This window comes from Procambarus clarkii, chromosome 93, assembly GCF_040958095.1.
Source record: "Procambarus clarkii isolate CNS0578487 chromosome 93, FALCON_Pclarkii_2.0, whole genome shotgun sequence".
Taxonomy (NCBI): Eukaryota; Metazoa; Arthropoda; class Malacostraca; order Decapoda; family Cambaridae; genus Procambarus; species Procambarus clarkii.
The window spans coordinates 4044891-4052449 of record NC_091242.1 but is presented as its reverse complement, the minus strand read 5'-3'; positions in this window follow the sequence as shown (position 1 = coordinate 4052449).

Genomic DNA, 7559 nt, shown 5'->3' with positions numbered 1-7559 from the left:
TTTCTTAAAACCTCCGCTTGATAAAACTCTGGGAGATCGTCTCGGTGAAACTTTACCTGATAGATGAGGCTTCCTGTTGCGAATCTTATCCAAAAAGTTTTTATGGATAGTTTTTAAGTTTGACTGAACGTAAACTTGCAAATTACAGTAGTTTGCAATTGTTACATTTTTATAAAATATGCCAGATACGGAAGGAATTAATTAGATTAATTAATAATTAAAGCAGTATAGCGCACGGTAGAAAATAACTGCTGACGCTCTGTGCTGTTCAACGGAAAATTAACTTTGAGCGTGTTTGTTTGTTTGTATGACAACTGGCGTTGAAAGGTTATCAGATTAGACCAGGATTCATCAAGCAATTACTGAACCACTTATGAAATCTGTTCATCATTTCTTAAGCATAATGGCTTTTTACATTTATGAACGTTTAAGTTTCGAAACTTCACAATCCTAGATTTTTATTGTAAAGTTTCTAAGCTCGTAACCTAGTGTAAAGACAGCGCCATGAGTGAGGGAAGATGATTTACAGGTCTTGTAAGTGGCTGCTGAAATGCTTGATGTATTCCTTGATAGTCTGTTAAGTCTGTGGTTGTCTGTGGATGGTTGGTAACGTCTCTCGTTGTGCAATCCTTGCGTTCGATCCCAATGAGATGATCAGACAATCTACGCTATAAGTTTAGCATTGTATTTGTGTACTATAGGTTCTTAGCAGAAGTAAGTTCCCTCTGTGGAGGGAGCCACATTCAAAATACCCGCCGGCGGAAGTCTTGTATCTCACGAGCGGTACTGAGCCCTGATTGGTGGAAGCCGACCCCCCCTGCACCGCGCATGCGCTATGACAGAGACCAACCTCACCTCTCCAAGGAGACCCCGCCTGACTCTACACCTCCTGTATTTGGCCGAATATTACCTCTCAGCAGTCTTATATAGATCAGAATATTACCTCGGGACCTTGCCAGTCGTCTGTTATCCTCCTCGTCTACCTCTGAAACCAAGGATAGCGTCTTCCTCTACTTCAGATGACTACAGACTCAAGGTGAGATATATTCTATTCGTCTTGAGCTCCTATAGTAGTCCATTATACCACAGACAGACATTTCTAATATTTAAATAGTCGACGTGTGCCAAGATCATTCCGGGTTTACTGTTCTACTGCACTATATGTAGTTCTAATCTACTGCACTATATGTAGTTCTAATCTACTGCACTATATGTAGTTCTAATCTACTGCACTATATGTAGTTCTAATCTACTGCACTATATGTAGTTCTAATCTACTGCACTATATGTAGTTCTAATCTACTGCACTATATGTAGTTCTAATCTACTGCACTATATGTAGTTCTAACAGATCACTAACACTTTCCATGGACGACAAATGAAAATGGCTATCCATTTACAATAATGGTTAGCATTGTAAATGGATAGCAACGTTCGTGGTTGAAATATTATTGATTTACAAGAAAATCGTTTACAAAATCGGGTTTTACAAGAAAACGGCAGAGCCAGAAAATAGTTTAAAGCCTAATTTTTAACTTTTTCTATTTACTAAAGTGATTTCTGGGGCGGTAAGGTCTACCTCTTCATGCCTCGCTTACTAATGTTTTGTTCCTATTTTTAATTTAATTCTTCTGACGCTCGAATTTTTTGTCGAATCTGGCTTTAAAGTTGGTGGATAGAGGTGACTATAGTGACTTATTTATATATTGATTTTGGTCTAATTATTTGTCATTTAACTACACCAGAAACTTAAAAAAACGTTACACACACAAATCACAATAGCGTGATGCATCAAATGAACAAATAAGGGCAGTAAGCTCAGTCGATAAAGGCAGCGTCTGAGATGATCTCGAACGTAGGTTCGAATCCTCGTCACGGCCCTTGTGGATTTGTTCATTTAAGAAACGTTGTCGTTTCTTCATTTTCTGATGTGTGGTCTGGTCACCATTCCTTCGCCACGTTATTGTGACTCATCGTTTAATAACATGTAATATTTCAATTTCTGTCGAGTTCTTGAAATTGAAATTGAAATAAGTTTATTGATGTAAAATACACACCAAGGGATGAGGTAGCTCAAGCTATTCTCATCCCGTTCAGTACATCGTGTTAATACATACATATACACACATCACAAACAATAAACATATTACCAAACATTCTGAGAGATAAACATCTACATTTCCTCCTTTACAGAGTTCTTGAGAACTCTGTAAGGAAGGTAAGGAATTAATCTGATTAATTTATAATTAAACAGTATAGCGCCCAGTATGATAATAACTGCTGACTCTCTGTGCTATTCAACGGAAAATTAACTTGGAGTGTCTCCTTTTAGCAACTGATAATAATGCTCAAACTTGCATTAATAGTCACCACTTGTTTCTGACTAACTTTACCTACTCTGCCAAGGTGTTATAATCTATAGTGGCTTCGCCACTTATAATTTATCACAATAGACAATATTGACTGATATATATATATATATAATATATATATATATATATATATATATATATATATATATATATATATATATATATATATATATATATATATATATATATATATAGTATGTATATAAACTATGTATAAAAACAATAAACCAACTACAGGATGCTATCTGCATACATCCTATTGGTGTTGTTGATGGCAGTAGCCTGCGATAACCAGGTATTATGTAAGTTTTCACCAACTGCCCCTCCTCTCCGTTCCCTCCTGCCACCCACCCAGCAAACAAACTTATAGTTACTACCTTTGTCATACAGTCGAGGAAATTGCAATAACCTGACTGTCCTTTGTGGAGAGAGAGAGAGAGAGGGGACCTCCATGGAGTTTGCCTTCTCTAGGATACTCAAGTCTTTCGTTAATTTGAGTTGAATTCGATTTAAACGATGCGTTTTTGAATAATTGATTGTCAACGGTTGAAGCGTGAAGAGTGAATGTTATCATTACAATGGATATTGACATTCTAATTATGTGTCTTTTCAAAATTGTATTGGACGGGGGGAAGGTAGAGGCACTATTAAAGGAGAAATCTGCTGAACTTGTTTAAAGTTACGTGTTATATATTGTCGGGAATGTGTAGTTGTGAATATTTTGCATAATGTGTATATATATCAACTTGAGATTTGTCAATGAAGTGAATAATTCAGATGAACGGGTGTATTTCGACCAGTCATACAGACTCAGTTTATATTTCATTGATTCTCTCAACTTGTACCAATGCGCAGGTGCAAGGTGGCTGCCAGGGGTGCGATAGCTAAGAATTTTCTACTTTGTCTATCTCTTATATTATATTTTAGAATAAATACCAAAATTATGTCTTGTGAGATAAGTTCGGTTACTGTAGGATGACCGCGTTGTATAATTTTTGTATTGTTAGCTAAGTAGGGTTTTGCGTAAAGATTATTTTGGAAGCTGCCATCCCAAGGATCATAGATCGCTGGCGGACGCATTTTTTTAATAAGTTCTATGTACATGTATCGTTTCTTATATATTAGTAATACCCTTTACTCCTTGTAATATATTTACAATTAATAATTAATCACGTGTATTAATCTCATCCAAAGAAATATTATACATTCATAATTGTCGCTTACTTAGAAAATTCTTAAAGCTTCGTTTTGTTTTTGTATAAATTCATTTGATTATATGCATTATAGTTTATGAAACAGGTGAGCTAAGGTTATCAGGTTAGGTATCATTAAAAGTTTGATGCGGTACGACACCTTCCAGGGAGCGCCGGCGACAATGAATTCGATATTGTAAACTGGGAAGAGCAATAGTATACCGTGGGAGGGCAAGGGAGACGGGGAGTCGCTCTCACTCTGCCACTCCAAGGTGTAACTGAAGCAATAATAATTGATCGTGTTAAAGTCGATTTACCTTTATATTTTTTGGGCTAAATTGAGCCTCTCTGTTCACCGATACGCAGTGGAGATTGCGGAAAGTGTGCGAAATTTGATCTTCTGAAAGTGATAGAAAACATTAGGTGATAATACAGATCTAGGCCAGACATTTGAAATTATATATTGTTGAGTAAAGTGAGTTACGGTTACTCAAGTAAGTAAATAAGCGGTGGTAGAAACCGCTGACCCAGTGCCAGAAACCGGTTGGATCTTGTCCCCCGCGGGTGGCAGACGAGTTCACAGGGGACCATCGTTCGAATCCTCCTTTTAAACAACACAACTCAACCCGGTAACTTGGCAATAGGTTCAGCGGGCGGTCAATTAAGTGGTGACGCACCAGGAAGCACAAGATGCTTCAGTAGGATTTACAAGGGAAGAAGAAGTAGAATAAGGAAGTGAGCTTGAAGGAGCCACCATGTGTGTGGGGAGGCGGGTGTGGGTGGCGGCCGCCGTGCTGGGGGTGGCGCTGGCGTCGCCTCCGACACCCACTACTACTAACAAGGACAAACTACCTTTCGAGGCTGTCTTTCAAGGTAACTTGTCATGTCTTAAGCCACAGGCTTAAGTGATGTTCTTTATAGAAACCTGTATATGTATATAATGCTTCGGTTATCGAGGAGTTTGTAAATTGCCTTATTATTGGTGTATATTTATATATTTTGAAATTGTGTTAATTTGGTGTATTAATTATACTTCAGAATTCCGCACGCGCGATATATCCTTTAAATACGTAAAGGCCTCCGCCCATGTTGCTTGCAGCTGCCAGGTCAACGCCCACAGTCCTTGTCACTCACTGCCCACGCCCACACCTCGTGCGCGCCCATCATATATTCAACCGCTCCCCCACCCATCCCCTCACTAATAACAACCCAAGCCAATTCAGCCACCCACCTTGATCATCAACCTCACTACTGCACCACTAGCCACAACCACACCACATCCCACAACCCACTCCACTGCCTGATGTCTTCAGTACTCTACAACAGTCCAAGTGGTTGGACATGATTCCGTTCCTGAGTCCATTCCCAAGTTCAAGTTCAAGTATGTTTATTGAGACAAGAAAGAAATACATCTCAAAGGGATAGAGTAGCTTAGGCTATTTCAACCCCACTCCTTTCCCAAATTCTTATCCTGAAATCTCTTCCAAGTGATATATTGTAATGGCTTAACGCATTCTACTACCTTACCCCCATAAGGTATACCATAAGGGTTACCATAGGTAACATCCATACCACATTTTCCACATGCTAAACCACATGCCATTATAGTATATTACTCGCCCTACAATTCCACTCACCGACGCCAGCGCGACTGTACCTGTCAAAATCAATGAAGGCTCTTTATCACCCGCACCAATTCGAAGCAGTAGTCGTCGCGTCAAGAACATAGAAAAACAATATTCGCCCGTGCGACAGCAGCGTTTAACTACCTCACTTTGAAGTCGTAACCATCTCCACATCTCACTCATAACCTATTTGGCATGCAAGTACCCTCATTCGTCACAACCACCCACTTTACACAGCACAAACGCTCATGCTCCACACCCAATTTATACTCGCATTCACCAGTCAATACAGTATACGCGCACTCACTACCCATATTCCTCACCCCTCACATCTTCAACACCTAACCACACTTGCTCACATACATTAACCCACGTCGCAGGAATACAAAAGTTAGTGGAGACAGGATTACCACATTACAAATTCTTGGAGGAATTAATAGAATAGATAAAGGCAGACTTTAGCACAGGTGATACTCGCATAAGGGGACGAAGGTGGATACTGAGTACCCAAATGAACCACAGAGACATTATAAATATTTGTTCAGTGTCACTATAGCCAAATAAATAGAATGCACTTAAAAATGACGTGGTTAAGGCAGACTCTTTACGCAGTTTCAAATGTAAATATAAGACCCAATAAACTCGCGAACCACTGTACTAGTTGATCGGCAGTTGAAAGGCGGGACCAAAGATCCAGAACTCAACCCTCGCAAGCATAACTAGATGACTACACATGATTCGAAAACTATACCACTAGCCTAGTGTAGGTGCCTGACGTGAACATGATATGATTTCAGGATTGTCGAATTGGCACGCGAGCTTACATGAATTAGAATATCGTATGTTTTAGCCTAGCGTACCCAAGCTTATAAGTTGGATGGAAGCAGTATGGGAGTGTTTACTAGTGTGTGTGAGTGGGTAGCCTATATATAGCCGACTCGTGTGTGATTGATTGATTGATGAAGATTAAGCCACCAAAGAGGTGGCACGAGCATAAATAGCCCTAAACACTTGTGTGTGAATGTGAACGGGTTTAAATTTTCGGATGTGTTACTAGATATGTGTATGTGATGTGGTAGAAGAGTTCATTTAGTAAAACACTAAATATAAAATTTATGTAAACTTGTGTATGAGCTGGCATAGGCTATATACTAGGCTATAATCCTGTGTCCGTGTTTGTGGCGGTATGTAGCCTCCTTCTTCCCCATCAACTGTGGGGGTTGATGGGGGAGGTGGAGACCTGTGGGTTGTCAGCGAGTGAAATCCTTCCTTTGCATCACGCCCACTTGCTGGTGTTACCAGGCGCCATCCAGACACTAAGGCGCCGGTGACCAGACACGTGTGGTTGAAATACAATACAGGTACTTGTATACCTGCCTTTTTTTTTCTCTCTCTCTCTCTCTCTCTCTCTCTCTCTCTCTCTCTCTCTCTCTCTCTCTCTCTCTCTCTCTCTCTCTCTATGACTATTATCATTGTCATAGAGATGACTATGACTGCCACTATTTCCTCCCCATCCATCCATTCTATCTCCTTTTAATCAAGACATCCTTCCATTCTCCCTTTCCATTTCTCCTTTCCTCCTTCGCTCACTCCCTTTACCCAGTCGATCCATTCCTCTTTCCTGTCCTACTGCTTTTTGTCTTGAACTTTGCTGTACCTTTCCCCATTATTTTTGTTTAGGAGTCAGGGTGACTACCAGAATAGCACTAATTTTGATCCTAGCGAAGCCTGATTGACGTAATTTAGTGTTCACTGTCAAGTCGGCCGGTAAAGTTCCCTTGTATATGTTCATGAAGTTTGCCTGTACAGTAGTAGTCTTCTGTGAGCGCCCCTCTCTCTCTCTCTCTCTCTCCCTCTTTCTCTCTCTCTTTCTCTCTTTCTCTCTTTCTCTCTTTCTCTTTCTCTCTTTCTCTCTTCTCTCTTCTCTCTTCTCTCTTCTCTCTTCTCTCTCTCTCTCTCTCTCTCTCTCTCTCTCTCTCTCTCTCTCTCTCTCTCTCTCTCTCTCTCTCTCTCTCTCTCTCTCTCTCTCTCGCTCTCTCGCTCTCTCTCTCTCTCTCTCTCTCTCTCTCTCTCTGTCTCTCTCTCTCTCTCTCTCTCTCTCTCTCTCTCTCTCTCTCTCTCTCTCTCTCTCTCTCTCTGTCTCTCTCAGACCGGTCCGTCATCAATGTGCATTTTGATATCTTAGAGGTAGTCAGGATTTGTTTACTTATTTTAAGCGGTATTTCCTGAGTCCAGTTCGTGCATCTGTTATTTGAGAGTTAGGTTTAGTTCTATCTGCTTTTTTGAGATTGTAAACTGGATGGAGAGTTTGTATATTTGAGTATAGTTTGTATACTTGGACATAGTTTGTAATCTTTGGGAGTTTGTAT